Source organism: Hypanus sabinus, chromosome 14 (genome assembly GCF_030144855.1).
Source record: "Hypanus sabinus isolate sHypSab1 chromosome 14, sHypSab1.hap1, whole genome shotgun sequence".
Lineage (NCBI taxonomy): Eukaryota > Metazoa > Chordata > Chondrichthyes > Myliobatiformes > Dasyatidae > Hypanus > Hypanus sabinus.
In genome coordinates, this window is record NC_082719.1 from 28,949,540 (window position 1) to 28,970,378 (window position 20,839).

Here is a 20,839-nt window from a genome sequence, read left to right on the forward strand (position 1 = left end):
GATCTTAAATGAATTTTTTGATCTCTATTTGCTTGGGTGGCAGGCACAGGGACTATAGAACTGAGGCAAAAGAGTCATGAGGTCATGGACTGCATTCGGATTGCAAAAGAGGAGGTGAATAGATCCACTGAGCCAAGGTTTTTCTGCACACCTGTCGGTGACTAGTGCAGAAATTGCAGAGGCCCTAGTTAATACATCAACAACCTCCTTAGCCACGGATGTGGTGCTAGAGGACTAGAGGATAGCAAATGCTGTTCCACAGTTCAAAGAATAAATCACAAAATTACAGGTAATGAACTAGACACAGTCGTGGCTAGATTATTAATCAATGGGGTGAAAGGTTGTGTTGAACCAATCTTACATTTTTTTGAGGAAACTATGAGAAAGGGCAGTGGACTTAGTCTACCTGGTCTTTAGCATGGCTTTTGACAAAGTCCTGCATGGGAGACTGGAACCAGAAAGCTAATTCACTTGGCATTAAGGATGAAGTCATAAATTGGAATCAGCATTGGCTTAGTGGAAAAAAGAGAGTGGAAGTAAATGGTTGTCACTCTGACAGGAGGCCTGTGACTCGTGGTATGTCACAGGGACCTGTCGCAGGTTCATAGTTGTTTATCATATTAATGATTCAGATAATAATGTGGTAAACTGGATAAGCAAGTTTGTGGATGACACAAAGATTGGGAATCCAATGGACAACGAGTAATGCTATCAAAGCTTATTGCGTGCTTTGAAACTGGTGGAAAACATGGATTCAACAATTGCAGGTGGACGTGTGACATGTTGCAATTTTGGCAGGACAAATCTCAGTAAGATTTACACATTAAATGGTAATGGACTGAGTTGTGTGGTATATGAAAGGCATCTGGGAATACAAGTCCATAACGCCTTGAAAGTAGTGGGGTAGATGTGGTTGTAAAACGAACTTTTGGCACATTGGCCTTGATAAATTACAGCACTGAGTACAGGAGCTGGAATATTGAAATGGAATTGTATAAAACTTTAGAGAGGCTGAATTTGGAGTAGTGTGCAGTTTTAGTCACCTACTTCCAGGAAAGATAGAATATAGAGCAGTACAGCACAGGAACAGCCCTTTGCCCACAATTTGTGCTGAACCAATTAAATTAGTAATCAAATGGCCAACTAAACTAATATCCTGTGTCTACACAATGTCCTTATCCTTCTATTTTCCTCACTTGCATGTGCCTGTCTAAACTGCTCTTTAAAATCACTATTGTGTCTACATCTACCACCACATCAGGCAGCACAATCCAGACATGCACTACAATCTGTGTAAAGAATTTTCCCCTCAGACATTTCAGCCTGGGAAACAGACACCATCTGTCTACTCTATCTATGCCTCCCATATCTGACACACCATGATAAATTCTCCTCTCAGTCTCCACTGCTCTGGAAACCAAAGCAATCCAGACTTGTCCAGCCCCTCCTTATAGCACATGTCCTCTAATCCAAGCAGCATCCTGGTAAAACTCTTCCTCACTCTCTCCAAAGTCTTGAGATCCTTCCTTTAATGGGGCAACCAGAACTGTATGCAATACTTCAGATGGGCCTAATTAGAGTTTTATAAAGCTGCAACATAACTACCTGACATTTGAACTCAATACCTCAACTAATCAAAGCAAGCATGCCATATGCCTTCTAAACTAGCCAAAAAAGCTGCATAGCCACTTTCGGGAAGCTATAAACTTGGCTGCCAGATCCCTCTGCTCATCAACACTGCTAAGATGCTTGCCTTTAACAGTGTAGTATCTTACCACGGTGCAACACTTCACATTTATCTGGGTTAAACTCCATCTGCCATTTTTATGCCCATATCTGCAACTGATCTACACCATGCTGTATTCTTTGACAGCCTTCTACACTATCCCCAATTCCACCAATCTTGGTATAATCCGCAAACTTACTAACCCACATTTTCATTCAGGTCATTTATATGCATCACACACAGCGGAAGCCCCAGATCAGATCACCAATAATCATAGACCTCCAGCTGGAATAAACCCCTTCAACCACTACCTCTGTCTTCTATGGGAAAGCCAGATCTGAATCCAAATGGACAATTCACCATAGATACCATGCATCTTAACCTTCTGGAGGAGCCTCCCATGAGGGACTTTGTCAATCGCCCAACTAAGATCCATGTAAACAACATCTACTGCTCTACCTTCATCAATCACCCTTGTCCCTTTGTCAAAAAACTCAGTAAGACATGACATGCCCCACACAAAGCCATGCTGGCTCTCCCTAATTAGGCCATGGGTTTTCAAATGCTCATAAATCCTATCTCTAAGAATTCTCTCCAGTAACTTCCCTACCACTGACAGAAACTCACTGGTGTGTGGTTTGTAGTGTTACGTATCCCGTAACTGGATAACTTACCAGCAAAGATAGAGAGGTCTGTTGAAGTCTGTTGTCACTATTTTCAAACGTTTTTATTTATAAAGGGACACAAAAGTAGGGTTAATACATACATTCAGATAGTGCACATCGTCAACATTCAATCTAAAGCGCGGGTATAGTAATAATCATCATTAAGAAGTGAGCTCTGCTGGTGTCTAGGGGTTAATAGATTGTCTGTTGGAAATATAAAAGTCACTCTGAAAGTCTGCAGGCCTCAGCCCTTTGAAAATCGCTGGGTTTTGCGTGGGGCGACCGAGAGAGAGAGATTGGGGGGAGAAGAGAAAAAACTTGCTGAGTCTCGATGAATCTTCCGTGAAATCGGGGGAGCGTTGGTTTCCTCTCCCCGATGTTAGTTAAAAGCGGTTTTCTGTGATTCCAGCCACAAATTCCAATCCCGGAATCTAACGCACGTGGCTTCCTTCAGAATGGCTTCCCGCTGCTGCAGGACCACTCTCTCGTGTCTTCTGGGTGTGTCTGAAGGGCTGTCCCCCTGAGACTCTCCTTTATACTTCCTCACGGGGTCGCAGGTGTCAATCAGGTTGGGATGATGCAATCTCTCTCTCAACCAGCCCACCTTGCCCAAGGGCTTTTCACGTGGTCTCCATGAGACAATAGTCGCTGTTGTCTTTATTCTGTATCCCTGGTGTTACCTGCAATTTGGCACGTCTCTCTCTCTCCGACTGGGTCTACTGACCCACCCCCCCCTTTCGACAGGTGCTCTTGCGATTCTCACAAAGGAGGGGGCTGGGATCATAACAGTAGGATTAAGTCTGGTTATCTTCTTGAATAATGGAATGACATTAAATACTCACCAGTCCTCCTGGACCTTGACTATTGCTAATGAGGAGAAGATATTGGTTAAGGTCCCAGTAGTCTCTTCTCTTGCTTCCCTCAATAACCTGGAGTATATCCAACAGGCCCTGGGACTTAATGCTCCTTAAAACACCCAACTCTACTTCCTTCTTTACTTCGAAATGCCCTAGCATATTAATATGATTGGCACTATCCCCCACATCCTTCTTGGTAAATAATAATGTAAAATACTCATTAAGGACCTCACTCACATCCTCCATATCCAAGTAAATGTTTCCCCTTTATTCTGAATAAATATCAATAGATATTAATATAAACATATAGCGATGTGCCACACACAACGCTGAAATAACGACACGCAGTCGGTAAGTTGTTCCGAGACTAGTTTATTCAAACTTTGTGGTGCTGGTATTTAAATCCCTAGCGCCCGCCCTCTCTGGGTGGAAAAGACATCAGAGGTGCATTACCAAAGCCTTCCCCCGCGCACTGGCTATTTGTGAGCCAGTTCGCCTGTGCAGAAAGTGGGTCGCCACAAACAGATATTTATATAAAAATAGATATCAATAAGCTTGAAAACAGTGCAGTGAAAATTCACAAGGATGTTGCTGGGAGTTGAGGACATGAGTTATAAAGAAGGTTGAATAGGTTAGGACTATTTTCCCTGGAACACTGGAGAATGAAGGGAGATTTGATCGAAGTATACAAACCTATATGCTTTTCCCTTGAGTTTGGGTAAGTCCAGAACTAGGGGTGATAGGTTTAGGGTGGAAGGTAAATCATTTAAGGGAACCCTGAGGGGGTTCTTCTTCACTCAGGAGGTGTGGAACCAGGTACTAGTAGAAGTGGTGAATCTGGGCTCAATTACAACATTTAAGAGAAGTTTGGATAGGTATATGGATAAGAGAGGTTTGGAGGGTTCTAATCCGAGTGTGGGTAGATGGAACTACTTTTCTGTGGATTGTCACCTTGTCGTGGTGGAGAAGCTTGTGTGGTCCTGACATCCCAAGAGCAATGCTGTCTGGAGCTATGCTCCTGGTAGGGTCACCCATGGAGGTAAGGTCGAGGGTGAGGTCCCAGACAAAGAACAATCCAACCAAGACCTCAATGGTGGAACAGGCTGGTGAAGTTACATCAAACTCAATGGCTGTGAAGGCGGATGAAGTTTACAACAAATGCATCAGCTCCAGTCGTCGTGGTTTTCATGCCATTGGAATCAATTGGTTGATTTGTGAAGTATCGTGTGCTTCTTGGAGTGCAACATCAAGTACACATTAAACAAATACATGCTCAGGCATCTTTGCTTTGTGGAAACGGAACAAGACCATCATCCTCAACCTCGAAGATAGCCATGACGATGAGATGGGACTAGACAGAAAAACAGGTCGATGTGGATTAGATTGCCCATTGTTTCTGTGCTGTAGTGCTCTATGACTTTCAAGACTTTATACTGTACAAATCAAGAATATTGCTTATTCAAAGCATTATCCCACTAATATATGTAAAAGTTAATTCGGAAGTGAACCTTACAACCCACCCCCTCACTTCACTTTCCCATACCTTTAGTCACGTCAAAACATCCCATGTTAATTCACAGCAGCATTATGAAGCAAAAAATGATATCAAGATACATAAGACACATTCAGGCACATACTTGAAATGCTAGGAAAGACTTTAGAAGAGATAGTCATTTTATTGTTCATTTCAATAAAACACATTATATCACATAGGCAGAAGGGAAATGGAACATGCAATGGGTGTTAGGTTATTATTGCTCTTCAGATGCTTTTGCAGAGTTAAAATTATCCCCATAGTGTTTGTTAAAACAGGTGAGCAGAAAACTGAATTAGAATCTAGTTGGGGATTCAAGGCCTTCGAAGTTTCTGACAATTTGGACTCTCAGTGTTATATTGGTCTCAAAGATGGCAACAAAGGCTGTGAGGTAGGATCCAAGACAGGGAAGACAGGAGTATTTCGTGGAGAAAGTTATGATTATTAGGTAGATGTCAATTGATTATCACAACTAATAATCAATTCAGTGGGGAGTTGGATGGATGTTTAATAAAAAATTCAGTTGCTCGATTTCATCAATTGTTATTCTGTTTTTTTAAAAATTAATGCATGCTACATGAACTGAAATGTGTTTGTTAGATTCTTGTATTAATATGTCTGGTGGCTAAGGGGAAAATAAAATACAGCAGAAAATACGGAAGCATGAATTTTCCTCTTGGAACGTTTGGACTCAGTTGAGAGATCTCCAGCTACAAGAATATTAATAAACTTGCAATTTTCACCTCCTGAGTATTTTGCAATTGAATACAAATATGATCTACTCTTATTTTTTTTTGCAGTTTCAATGAGTTTTCAATAGTTGTAACCGTTCAATGGCATATAAAAGTTGGATTATCATCTGTTCTGTAAATTATTAATAGAAAATAGGTACTAAAACAGTTTACAACTTTGATTTTTACAAAAATTCACAAAGCTGTAGTTGGCATAGTCTTGGGAAGATGTTGATAATAATTGAGTTAAATGATCATTAGCCCTTGGAGCTAAATATTAGGACCAGTTGCACATTGCAGTAAATAGGTAGCGACAGAAGGCATGATAATTATGGTGTCAGACAGAAGATTTTGTAGCTGTGGGTGGAGAAACCACCCAGGTGAACAATTGCAGAATATTCTCAAGGGAGAGGATGACTACAGAGATCATTGTACACGTTGTTACAGGTACCCCACTAAGGAACACCAGGTCATTGTCCACCACACCATCACCAACTTTATTGACTCTAGGGATTTCCATCCACCGTCACCAACCTCATAGTTCCTGAACCACGCACCTCCCATTTCTACCTCCTACCCAAGATCCACAAACCTGCCTGTCCTGGTAGACCCATTGATTCGGCTTGTCTGAACTCATATCTCCATACCTTGACTCTGTTTTATTCCCCCTAATTCAGTCCCTTCCTACCTACATCCATGACACCTCACACGCTCTTGATCTTTGCAAGGGTTTCAAGTTCGCTGGCCCCCATCATCTCATTTTCACTATGGATGTCTAGTACCTATACAGCACCATCCCCCACCAGGAAGGCTTCAAAGCTCCCCATTTTCTTCTGGACACCAGACCTAACCAGTTCCCCTCCAGCATCACTCTTCTCTGCCTAGCAGAACTTGTCCTTGCTCTGAATAATTTCTTCTTCCTTCAAACAAAAGGTGTAGCTATGGGACTCGCATGGTTCCCAGCTATGCCGTCCTGTTTGACGGCTACGTGGAACAGTATATATTCCAAGCCTGTGCTGGTGACCCTCCCACTCCTTTCCTACGCTACATCGACGACTGCATTGGTGCTGCTTCCTGCACCCGTGACTTCATTACATTGCCTCTAACTTCCACCCTGTCTTCAAATTCATCTGGTCCATTTCCGGCACCTCTCTTCTCTTTCTTGATCACACTATCTCTTTTTCTGGAGACAGCTTATCTACTAATGTCTATTACAAACCCACGGACTCTCACAGCTACCTGGATTATACCTCCTCCCACCCTGCTGCCTGTAAAAATGCCAAACCCTTCTCTCAATTCCTCTGTCTCGACCGCATCTGCTCTCAGGACGAGCCTTTTCATTCCAGAACAAAGCAGATGTCCCCCTTTTTCAAAGAATGGGGCTTCCCTTCCTCTTCCATTAATGCTGCCCTTAACCACATCGCTTCCATTTCATGCATCTTTGTTCTTACCCCATCCTCCCGCCACCCTACCAGGGATAGTGTTCCTCTTGTCCTCACCTACCACCCCAACAGCCTCCACATCCAGCACATAATCCTCCAAAACATCTGCCACTTCCAACGGGATCCCACCACCAAACACATTTTTCCCAGTTTCTGCTTTCTGCAGGGTGTTTCCTTCGTGACTCCCTTGTCCATTTGTCCCTCTCCACTGATCTCCCTTGTGGCACTTATCCTTGTGGGCTACACCTCCTCCCCTCACGACCATCCAGGGCCCTAAACAGTCCTGCCAGTTGAGGCGACACTTCACTTGTAAGTCTGTTGGGGGTCATTTACTCTGTTTGGTGCTCCCAGTTTGCACTCCTGTACGTTGGTGAGACCTGACATAGATTGGGAGACTGCGTCGCTGAGCATCTACACTCCAGCACAAGCGGGATCTCCCAGTGGCCACCCATTTTAATTCCACTTCCCATTCTCATTTTGATACGTCCATCGATACGTCATGAGGAGGCCACACTTAGATTGGAGGAGCAAAAACTTATACGTATTCCGTTTGGGTAGCCTCCAACCCGATGGCATGAACATTGATTTCTCAAACTTCCTGTAATGCCCTCCAATCCCACCCCACCCTTTCTTCTCCATTTCCCATCCCTTCTTCCCTCTCTTACTATATCTCACCAATCAACTTCCCAGCCCTTTACTTCATCCCTCACCCTCTGGGTTTCACCTATCACCTGGTATTCCTCTCTCCCCTCCCCCTATCTTTTAAATCTACTCCTCAGCATTTTTTCTCCAGTCCTGCCGAAGGGTTTTGGCCCTAAATGTCAACTGTACTTTTTTCCATAGGAACTGCCTGGCCTGCTGAGTTCCTCCAGCATTTTGAGTGTGTTGCTTGTAAGAGCTTGTAAGAGGGAAAGGGCATGAGGTCCTGCAGAGTGAATATAGAGTTAGGCAAGATTACAAATAAACTGCAAATACAAAAAAAAACAGAATAATGATAATAAATAAATAATGAAAACAGGAGAAAGTGAGTCCATAGGTTGTGGGATCAATTCAGAGTTGGGGTGAGTGGAGTTATCCGCTCTGGTTCAGGAGTCTGAAGAGACCTGAAGCTATGAATCCGGAGCTATGAATGATGACATGAATCCAGAGGCTCCTGTGCTTCCTTCTCGATGGCAGCAGTGAGAAGAGAGTATGGCCTGGATGGTGAGGGTCTTGATCTTGGATTCAGCTTTCTTGTGATACCGCTTCTCGCAGATGTGCTTACAGGTGGTGCTGGACTGGGCTGTATCCAACTTGTTTTGTAGGCTTTTCAGTTCAAGGGTATTGGTGTTTCCAGACCAGGCTCTGATGCAACCAGTCGTATACTCTCCTCTGCACATCTATGGAAATCTATCAACATTTTAGATGACATGCCAAATCTTTGCTAACTTCTATGTACTGACAGGGAGAGGCTTACACATTCAGCTCTCCTTTTTGCAAGACCGCTAGCCAGTGACAGAAGCTGAAAGTGACAGTGACAAGCGCTACCCACTACACTACCACACTAGACACATCACAACAACCACCTGACACACAACAGTAACCAGGGAGTGAATATTTCCCCTTAAAGATCAAAGTGGTCATCTATGTGTGAAATTGTTATGTATATGTAAATATTTCTCATCTGCATTTACTGTGGAGAATGTAGGGAATTGAGGGAAGAGAACAGGAATGTCTTGAAAAATGTCAGCATTACAAAAGAAGAGGTGCTAGTGGTCTTCACGTGCATAAAGGTGACTAAATCCACAGGACCTGACCACGTGTAGCCTATGGCAACGTGGGAAGGTTGGAAATAAATTGCTAGGGTGCAGGAAGAGATATTTATATCATTGTTTGTCACCAATGAGGCACCAGGAACCTTATCATTTTGCTGTGAAAGTTCATAGGCTGGTACAGATGGGGACGGTTTTCCCATGAGCAGAGGCAGCTGAGAGGGGTGAACTTCAAAAGGTTTATAAAATCATGAGAGACATAGATAAGTTGAATGGCTATAGTCTTTAATTTTCCCAGCCCAAAGGCATCTAAAACTAGAGGGCATACATAAATTTCAGATGACAGGGGAAAGATTTGAAAGGGATTTGAGAGGAAGGCTTCTCACACAGAACATAGTGGATATGTAGAATGAGTTGCTAGGGGAGCTCCCACTGTAACTTTTAAAAGACATTTGGACCTTTATATGGGTAAGAAAGGTATAAGGACTAAACACTGGCCAATGGAACTACCTTAGATAAATATTTGAGTAAATATTTTACCAAGGACAGAACTTCCAGCAGATCTTTGCAGGCAGTTTCATATGAAAAGCAGGAGGGCAAAAAGACATAAGATAGTTCAGGCAGATAAGGTAAAGGAGAATTCTAGGAGTTTCTACAAGTATATTAAGAACAGACAGTAACTGGGGAGAGACTAGGGTGCCTTAAGAGTCAAAATGGTTGCCTATGTGTGGAACTATGTGTATGGATAGGTGAATTCTGAAATGAATGTTTCTAACCTGTGGAGAATGTCATGGAAGCTGGGGAATTCAGCGTGGAGAATGGTGACATGCTGACACATATCCAGATTACAAAGGAGCGCAATTTAAGGTGAATTATTTAGATGAACCACATTTTGAAATTAGATCAGTTGCAATGAGTCCTTTTGTATGATTTGTGTTCAAAACAGTTTTAACAGTTTTAGAACTAGAAATGATAAGGAAATCATATTCACAGTTTCTACAACATTGCATGCAAAATGATATAATATGGGAAATATATATGCTTATGCCAATGAATTTGGAATCATGAGAAGTATGCAAACATAAGGTAACAGCTGTGAAAAAAATTGACGACAGAAGCATAAAAATTGCATTCAGTTATTTGAAGTGGGTTGGAAAATGTGACAATGAAAGTACAATGGCTTAAGAGGTCTTCTTGCAGATAAATGATCTGTGTGATTAGATGGCACCACTACAATTATTCAAGTGATAGTGTTTTATAAGGAGGTTTCCTTCTTCAGTACTCCCTTGGGTTTGAGGACCATTTTTTTACAAGTTATGCCAAGTTGAATTTATCATCATCGTATGCACAAGTATGGTGAGATACAGGTTCAATGAAAAACCTGCTTGTAGCAGCAGTCGAGGCATGTAGGTTCATTACAGAATATAAATTGCACAAGAAAGTGAAGTAAAATACTCTGTAAAGCAAGATGTTCTGTGCAGCACAGTTCCCCAGGAGACATTGGATTGCTTAGCAGGAAAGAGAGTTCATATGAAGCAAACAGGAGCAGTCAGGACACCCTGCATGCCGTGTTTCCCCAGGAGATGTCGAGGTGTGCATAATTAGGCACTTGGCAAGGGTTAGGCTTAAGTTGGGCAGTCATTGTGTGACAGAGCCAGTGTTAGAGTGGAGAGCTCAAGCTTTGGCTCAGAGAGGCTTCGACGAGAAGGGACGGAGGCTGTGTGTAGATATTTTCATTTAATTTTTCTCATTTCTTCTTATTGAGCAATGGGAGATGCCGGGCAGGATCATAAAAGGCTCCTGTTGTAGGATGTGGGAAGACAGGGAGACCTCTAGTATCCTTAACGACTACACCTGCAGGAAGTGCATCCAGTTCCAGCGTCTTTTTGAGTACGTTAAGGAGTTAGAGCTCCAACTGAGTGAACTCCGGATCATTCGGGAGGCTGAGGGGTTGACAGACTGAACTTACAGAGAGGCAGTTACACAAAAGTTGCAGGACAGAGGGTAACTGGGTGACCATCGGAAGGGAGAAGAAAGAATCAGCAGCTAGTGGCCTTTCCCCTCAACAACTGCCTTGGATACTGCTGGGAGGGGTTGGTGGGTGGATGAACTAGCAGAGGAAAGCCACAGCAGTCTGGTCTCTGAGTCCGGTGCCGTGTCTCAGAAGCTGGGGGTGGGGGAGAAGAGGAATACAGTAGTGATAGGGGATTCCAGAGTTAAAGGAGATTCTGTTGATGAAAGAGACACTCGGAAGGTATATTGCTTCCCAGGTGCCAGGGTCAGGGATGTCCTGGATTGTGTCCACAACATTCTAAGGGCAGAGACTGAGCAGCTGGAAGCCATGGTACTGTATGTATTGGTACCAATAACATAGCTAGGAAAAGAGAGGGGATCCTGAAAAGAGAATATAGGGAGTTAGTTAGATAGTTGAGTGAGGATAAGAATAGGATGATTTAGCAGAGGAATTAATAGCTGAGGAATTGGTGCAGGGTGTAGGGTTTCAAGTTCCTGGATCACTGGGATCTCTTCTGAGCAAGGTATGAGCTATACAAAAAGTTGCATTACACCTGAACCCAAGGAGGGCTGGTATCTTTGCTAGATCTGTTGGAAAGGGTTTAAACCAATTTGGCAAGGGGTTGGGAACCAAAGTAATAGGGCTGAGATAGTAATGGGGACAAAGAAATGACAGATGAACTTAATGGGTACTTTGCATCAGTTTTCACTGTGGAGGACACTAGCACTGTGCCAGAGGTCCGTGAGTGTTTGGGAGCAGGAGTGAGTACCATTGCTTTACAAAGGGACAAGTGTTAGGTAAACTCAAAGATCATAAGGTGGATAAGTCACCTGGGCCAGATGGACTACATCCCAGAGTCCTGAGAGAGGTTGCTGAAGAGATAACGGATGCATTGGACATGATCTTTCAAGAATCACTTGATTCTGGCATGGTCCCAGAGGACTGGAAGATTGCAAGTGTCACTCCACCATTTAAGAAAGGAGGAAAGGAAATTATAGACCAGTTAGCCTAATCTCAGTGTCTGGAAAAGTGTTGGAGTTTATTATTAAGGACGATTTTTCAGGTTACTTGGAGACTAATGATAAAATAAGTCAAAGTCAGCATGGTTTATTTAAAGGGAAATCTATTAAAGTTCTTTGAGGAAATAACAAGCAAGGTGGACAAAGGAGAGGCAGTGGATGTCATTTACTTGGATTTTCAGAAGGTTTTTGATAAGATGTCACACATAAGGCAGCTTAACAAGATAAAATCCTATGGTGTTACAGTAAAGCTACTGTCATGGATAGAAGGATGGCTGACAGTCAGGAGGCAGTGAGTGGAAATAAAGGGGACCTTTGCTGGTTGACTACCAGTGACTAGTGGTGTTCCACAGGGGTCAGTATTCGGAGTACTTTCATATTGTTTGTCAATGATTAGGCTAATGGAATTGATGGCTTTGTGGCAAAGTTTGCTGATGATACAAAGATAGGTGGAGGTGTAGGTAGTGCTGAGGAAGCAATGTGATTGCAGCAGGACTTAGACAAATTGGGAAAATGGGCAAAAAACTGGGAGATGGAATACAGTGTTGGGAAATGTATGATAATGCATTGGTAAAAGGAACAATAGTGTGGACTATTATCTAAATGAGGAGAAAGTTCGAACATCAGATGTGCAGAGGGACTTAGGAGTCCTTGTGCAAGACACCCAGAATGTTAATTTATAGGTTGAGTCCATGGTAAAGAAGGCAAAGGCAATGCTAGCATTTACTTCAAGGGGAATAGAACATAAAAGCAAGGAGATAACGCTGAGGCTTTACAAGACACTAGTCAGGCCGCATTTCAAGTCAGGTCAAGTCAAATCAAGTTTATGCCATTTCGACCATAAACTGCTGGTACAGTACACAGTAAAAACGAAACAACGTTCCTCCAGGACCCTGGTGCTACATGAAACAACGCAAAACTACACCAGACTATGTGAGATAGCACAAGGCTACACTAGACTACGTAAAACAACATAAAAACTGCACTAGACTATAGACCTGCACAAGACTACATAAAGTGCACAAAACAGTGCAGGGCAGTACAATAATTAATAAACAAGACAATAGGCACAGTAGAGGACAAATTACAATATAATAATAATAAATGATGTAGAATAAATGATATGGAGTATTGTCAGCAGTTTTGGGCCTCATATCTCATAAAGGATTTGTTGTCATCGGGGAGAGTCCAGAGGAGGTCTGTGAGAATGGTTGCAGGAATGAAGAGGTTAACATGTGAAGAGCGTTTGGCAGCTTTAGGCATGTACTCATTGGAATTTATAAGAGTGCGTGAGGATCTCATTAAAGCCTACCAACTGTTGAAAGGACTAGATAGAGTGGATGTGGATTGGATGTTTCCTATGGTGGGGATATTTAGAACTAGAGGGCACAGCCTCAAAATTGAGGGGAAACCCTTTGAAACAGAGGTAAAGAGGAATTTTTTAGCCAGAAGTATGTAAATCTGTGGAATGCTCTGCCATAGACTGCAGTAGAGGCCAAGCCTGTGTGTATATTTAAGGCAGAAGTTGACTGTCTTCTGATCAGTCAGGGCATCAAAGGATATGGCAAGGAGGCAGGTATATGGGGTTGAGTGGAATCTGGGATCAGCCATGACGGAATAGTGGAGCAGACTCGATGGGTTGAATTGCCTAGTTCTGCTCCTATGTCTTATGGTCTTATAGTCCTATGGCTGAGCATGGGGCAGTTGGTACACAAGATGATGCAGTGTGTAGCGAGACCATCTCAGTGGACAGGCAGCTGTTAGGGCAAAATTGCAGTTAGTGGGATGAGTTGAAGTGTATCATGGGGGAAAATCAAAACAGATGATGAATACCGGACTGAATGTGTTATACTTTAATGTATGTAGTATACAGAATAATGTAAATGATCTTGTAGAGCAGTTAGAGTTTCACAGGTATGATGTTGTAGCCATCACTGAGTCGAGGCTGAAAGAAAATCAGAGTTGAGACCTTAACATCCAAGGAAACACATCATAACGATAGGACAGGCAGATAAACGGAGGGTATGTGTTGGGTGTGTTGGTAAAAAGATTAAATCAAATTGTTAGAAAGAAATAACATACAGTAGGATCATAAGGTGTAAAATCCTTGTCGGTAGAGTTAAGAAACTGCAAGGATAAAAAGACCCTGTTGGGAGTTATGTAAATACCTCCAAAAGTAGGTAGGATGTGGGGTACAAATTACAATGACAGATAGAAAAGACATGTAAAAAGGGCAATGTTATGATAGTCATAGGGCAATTTACATAGATAGAAAGGGGACAGAAGTGAGTGTAGTTGCTTGGGAAGCTGAAAGGTCTGAAGTTACATTAGATAAGTCACCTGGACCAGATGGGCTACACTCATTAGTAATGATCTTTTGGAATGGTTCCAGAGGAATGGAACATTTCAGATGTCACTCCACTCTTTCGAAAGGAATGGAGACAGAAGACAGGAAGTTACAGGCCAGTTAACCTGACTTCAATGGTTGGCAAGATGTTGGATCCATTAATAATGGCAAGGTTTTGGGGTTATTGGAGGCCAAAGTTAGCACGGTTTCCTTAAGGGGAAATCTTGCCTGACAAATCTGATGGAATTATTTGAGGAAATAACAAGCAGGATAGACAAAGGAGAGTCAGTGGATGTTGTGTACTTGTATTTTCAGAAGGCCTTTGACAAGGTGCAGCACATGAGGCTGCTTAACAAGCTATGAGCCCATGGTATTACAGGAAAAATACTAACATGGATAGAAGATTTGCATCTTCCATCCAATCCCTAAATGACCATTGGACCCATGAATACTATCTCATGTTTTTATTATTTCTGTTTTGCACTATTTTTAATTTAACTATTTTATATATACAAACACACACACACACACACACACACACACACGTATATTTACTGTAATTGATTTACTTATTTATTTTTTCTTTCAATATTATCATGTATTGCATTGTACTACTGCCAGTAAGTTAACAAATTTCATAACATATACCAGTGATATTAAACCTGATTCTTATTCTGATTCTGAAGATTGGGTGACTGGAAGAGGCAAAGAGTGGGAATAAAGTGGCCCTTTTCTGGTTGGCTGCCAGTGACTAGTGCTACTCCACACGGGTTGGTGATGGGATCACTTCTTTTCACAGTATATGTATGTCAATAACTTGGATGACTGAATTGTTAGCTTTGTGGCCATGTTTGTGGACAAAATGAAGATAGGTGGAGGGGCAGACAGTGTTGAGAAAGCAGGGAGTCTGCAAATGGACAGACTCGGAGAATGATTAAAGAAGGGAATAAAGATGGAATATAGAGTTGGGAATTGTATGGTCATGCACTTGGTAGAAGGAATAAAAGTGCAGACGATTTACTAAATGGGAACAAATTCAAAATCAGAGGTGCAAAATGTTAGGGATTATTCTGGAGTAATGTGAATATATCAGATATAAGTCAAACAAGAGCCAGTTTTCAGTTTTTAATGTGAATTATAACTTGCAAGCATTAATTTGAAATGAATAGCACGTCTTTGCGCTGTCTATGGAGCAAAATGGTGACCGTGGGAAGTTTGCATATGTATCAGCCAAATGATAAGGCAACGAGGTTGTGTTAATTGGCCTGTATCAACGCCGGTGACAGGGGCTCAGTTAGTTTCACCATTGTGTCCATGTTCAAGCTGGAAGACTGGGCTGATGCTGTCACTTAGCAACATGGTCACAGGTATAGGAAATCAATAGATTTTTGTGTACCCAGGACACTTGTGTACTCAGAGACAGACCTAACATTAATTTTGAGTGAGTGACTGGAATTTTTGTCCCCAGAAGCCTTTTGGCTATTTGTGTGAACTACTTTGTGGCCAAGGTGTGTGAACATTGAGAGAGGTCTCCCCCTGTAGCTGTGTAATCAAAGGAAGGATTGTCAACCTATCGAAGTAAACAATGTTATTGCAACTACTGAAATTGTATTGTATCACCTACTGTTACCATTGATCTTGAGGGCATAAAAATGAGATGTACTTTTGAGTTTGCGAGTCTCCATTGAGAGGGTTTTAATGAGAATGCCTGGTTGTGGTGATGAATGAATATTTCTATATCACCAGCTTCAGTGTCTCTCTGGTGACTTTGATCACAGTTACACCACGAAGAGACTTTGGAGTCCTTGCGTAGGATTCCCTAAAGGTCAACCTATGGGCTGAGTCAGTGAGAAGGAAGGCAAACGCAATGTTAGCATTCATTTCAAGTGGACTAGAAGATAAAAGCAAAGTTATAACGCTGACGCTTTTTAAGGCGTTGGTAGACTGTACTTGGAGTATTATGAACAGTTTTGGTGCCCTTATCTAAGAAAAGATGTGCTGGCATTGGAGAGAGTCCAGAGGAGGTCCTTGAGAATTATTTCTCAGAACGAAAGGGTTAACGTAAAAGGACTGTACTTGCTGGAGTTTTATAAAATGAGGGGTTATCTCATAGAAACCTATTGAATATTGAAAGGCCTAGGTAGAGTGGATGTGGAGAGGATGTTTCCTGTAGTGGGAGAGTCTAGGACCAGAGGGCACAGCCTCAGAATAGAGTGATGTCCACATAGGACAGAGAAGAGGACAAAGTTCTCCATCGAGAGTTCAGGGAGTTAGTTGCTAAGTTAAAGGGAAGGACCTACTGGGTTGTTACCTCAGGAATGCAACCCATGTCACTTACTAGTGAAGCTAGAATAGAAAGATTATACAGTTTGGTACATGGCTAAAGAGTTGGATTAGGAGTGAGGGCATAAGATTTTTGGATCATTGGTCTCTCTTCAGAAGGGATGGTTTGCTCCTGAACTTAAATGGAGCTAATATCCTAGTAGGAGGGTATGTTGATGCTACATGGTGGGCTTTAAACTAGAGTTGAAGGGGAATGGAAACCAGATGCCCAGAACAGTTAGTGGAGAGTTTGTGGAGGTAGATGTTGGTAAGAACTCAAACAAAATTAGGAATCAAAAGGTTAAGCATGGTGCAGTAAGAAAGAAAGGGGTGAACACAGGACCGAAGGTGTTGTACCTGAGTGTGTGCAACATAGGGAATAAGGTAGATGAACTTACAGCACAGTTGTAGATTGGCAGGTTTGGTGTCGTAGACATCATTGAATCATGGCTGAGTACAGATTATAGTTGGGAGCTTAATGTCCAATGATGCACATTGTATCTAAAGGATTGGCAGGAAGGCCAAGGGTGCGGCTTTGCTCTGTTGGTAAAGAATGAACTCAAATTATTAGAAAGAGGTGACACAAGGTTGGAAGATGCTAAATCGTTGTGGATAGAGCTATGGAACTGCAAAGGCACAAAGACCCTGATGTATACGGACCCCCAAATGGTAGGAAGGATATTGCCTACAAATTACAATGGGAAATAGAAAATGCATGCCAAAAGGGCAATGTTACTATAGTCATGGGAGACTTCAATATGCAGGTAGATTGGGAAAATCAGGTTGGTGCTAGACTCCAGGACGAAGGAATTTCTAGAGCGTCTATGAGATGGCTTTTTAGAGCAGATCATGGTTGAGAGAATTAGCTACTCTGGATTGGGTATTGTGCAATGAACCAGAATTGATTAGAGATATTAAGGTAAAAGAACCCTTTGGGCCAAGTGATCACAATATGATCCAATTCACCCTGAAATTTGAGAAGGGGAAGCTAAAGTCAGATGTGTCAGTATTACAGTGGAGTAAAGGGAATTACAGAGGCATGAGAGAGGAACTGGCCAGAATTGATTGGAAAAGAACACTGGCAGGGATGATGGTAGATCAACAGTGGTTGGACTTTTTGGAAGCAATTTGGAAGGCATAGAATATATGCATCCCAAAGAGGAAGAAGTATTCTAAAGGAATGATGACACAACTCTGGCTAACAAGAGGTGTCAAAGCCTATATAAAAGCCAAAGAGAGGGCTCATAATAGAGCAAAAATTAGTGGGAAGCTTTTAAAAACCAATAGAAGGCAACTGAAAAAGTCATTAAGAAGGTAAAGATGGAATATGAAAGTAAGCTAGCCAATAATATTAAAGAGGATCCCGAAAGTTTACTCAGATACATAAAGTGTGAAAGAGAGGCAAGAGTGGATATTGGTCTGCTGGAAAATGATGCTGTGGAGCTAGTAATGGGGGACAAGGAAATAGTCGATGAACTGAATAAGTATTTTGCATCAGTCTTCACTGTGGAAGACACTAGCAGAATGGTGGGTCAGGTGACATGAAGTGTGCGAAGTTACCATTACTGCAGAGAAGGTTCTTTGGAAACTGAGAGATCTGAAGGTAGATAAGTCACCTGGACCAGACGGTGTACACACTAGAGTTCTGAAAAAGGTGGCTGAAGAGATGAGTAAAGATCTTTCAAGGATCACTAGATTCTGGAATGATTCTGGAAGACTGGAAAATTGCAAACATCACCCCACTCAGCAAGAAAGGAGAGAGGCAGAAGAAAGGAATCTATTGGCCAGTTAGTCTGAGCTCAGTAGTTGGGAAGATGTTGGAGTCGATTATTAAGGGTGAGGTCTCAGGGTACTTGGAGGTACATAATAAAATAGGCTGTAGTCAAGGGATAATGTTGTCTGACTAATCAGTTGGAATTTGTTGATTTGTTGATTAGCAAGATAGACAAAGGAGAATATGTTGATGTTGTGTACTTGGATTTTCAGAAGGCCTTTGACAAGGTTCCTCATATGAGGCTGCTTAATGAACTATAAGCCCATAGTTTACAGGAAAGATTCTAACGTGGATAAACCAGTGGTTGACTGGCAGTAGGCAAAGAGTGGAAATAAAGTGAGTGTTTTCTGACTGGCTGACTAGTAATGTTCTACAGGGGTCTGTGTTGGGACTGATTCCTTTTATGTTATATGTCAATGATGTGGATGATGGAATTAATGGCTTTGTTGTAGACGATATGAAGACAGGTGGAGGGGAGTTAGTTTTGTGGAAGTAGAGAGGCTGCAGAAGGACAGACAGGTTAGAAAAACGGACAAAGAAGTGGCAGCTGAAATACAGTATCAGGAAGTTTATGGTCATGCACTTTGGTAGAAGAACTGAAAGGGTTGACTATTTTCTAAATGGAAAAAAAATACAAATGCTGAGACACAAAGGGACTTGGGAGTCCTTGTGCAGGCTTCCCAAAAGATTAATTTGCAGGCTGAGTCTTTGATGAGGAAGACAAATCCATTGTCAGCATTACTTTCAAGAGGTCCAGAATTTAAAAGCCACTTATTCGAGAAAAGATGCGCTGAAACCGGAGAGGGCTCAAAGGAGGTTCACATAAATGATTCCAGGATTGAATGGCTTGTCATATGAAGAACGTCTGATGGCTCAGGGCCTGTGTTCACCAGAATTCTGATGAATGACGGGTGACCTCTACAAACTTTTCAAATGGTGAAAGGCCTTGATAGAGTGGATGTGGAGAGTATGTTTCCTCTGGTTGGCGAGTCTAAGACCAGAGGACACAGCCTCAGAATAGAGTGGCGTCCTAAGATGAGGAATTTCTTTAGCCAGAAAATGGTGAACCTGTGGAATTTTTTGACACAGCCGGCTGTGGAGGCCAAGTATTTCTGTAAATTTCAAGTAGAGGTTCTTGATTGGTTGATTCAAGATTCTTGATTGGTTAGGGCATAAAGAGATACAGGGAGAACTGAGTAGATTGGGGCTGATTGGGAAATTGGATCAGCCATGAAGAAATGGCAGAACAGACTCAATTGGCCAAATATCCTAATTCTGCTCCTGTAACTAATGGTCTTAATTACTGTAGAAAGAGGGTAGTGAATCTGTGGAATTCATTGCCCCAGGTGGCTGTGGAGGCCAAGAGATTGAGTTTATGTGAAGGGGAGTTTGATAGGTTCTTGATTAGGCAGTATGTCAAAAGTTAGGAGAAGGCAAGAAAATAGGATTGGGGGGTGGATATCAAATCAGCCATAAAGGAATAGCAGAGCAGACTTAATGGGCTGAATGGCCTAATTCTGCTCATGTGTCTTATTATCTTAAAAGTCACAAGCAGAAGCCAGTCAATGGTATTACAGGAGCTGGTCCATTGTAATCCATTGCTGAGATAGGATTAGGACTATGCAGGTTGGTTGAAAAACATGACAGTTGCTAGAGAGTAGTTCCGGAATCTGGCAACGTGGGGCTTCAGGCTTCGATACGTCCAGCCCGATAGCAGCTGTGAGAAAGGGACATGGCAAGCATGGTGAGGATCCTTGAAGATGGATGCCATGGTTTTGAGGCAGCGGTGTGGTGGGATGTCTTGGTTCTAAGCTCCTTCATGAAAGGCAATAGTTGATCAGCTTCTTTCCTTTCCTTTTACTTCAATGTAATTCCATCAGTCAGTTCTAAAGTAATAGATGTCTTTAAAAACAGCACCACTGAATTTTACTACTAGTACTCAACTTTATTTTGGTTCACAAATCAATACAGAATAACTATTCCATTGCTTCTAACATTGGCCATAGTGGTATCTGCAGTTTACATTTGCTGTGTTAGGATACTCACTGAAGTGTTAGTTACGTTTTTAACAGCATGGATACACCGCATATAGAGATCTTGGCCTATACTGCAGAATTAAATGTTATGTTTCAACAATTTCATACTTCAGGCAGAATAAAAATATGGCTTTGCTATCTAACAGCATTGCTACCTTGTGCCTATATTTCAATGACCAATATTTTGCAAGCTAATGTTCATTCATGAATGCCATAATTTTGTTTTCATTTTATTTTAGCTATACAGTGTGGAATAGGCTGTTTGGGTCCTTCGAGCCACATCATCTCAGCAACCTCCAATAAACTCAATTAATTCCAATCTAATCACTGGACAATTTACAATTTAATGCTCAGCTATATCGGCTCATACACATCTAAGGGAGACCCTGTCCCCCGCCCAACCCTGTCTCATGGTTGCATCTGTTGCTGTGCAATGCCACCTGATACGGCCTCAAACATCAATCATCAGCCAGCACACAATGTACATTTTACAAATTACACTTTATAAATCTTACTTGGACCATGAAATTAATGAAGATACAATACAAAAAGGAATAAATGGAAACAAAAATAGGTGCCAGACTTATCAAAGTACAGTTTCTTCGTGCACACACAGTTGGA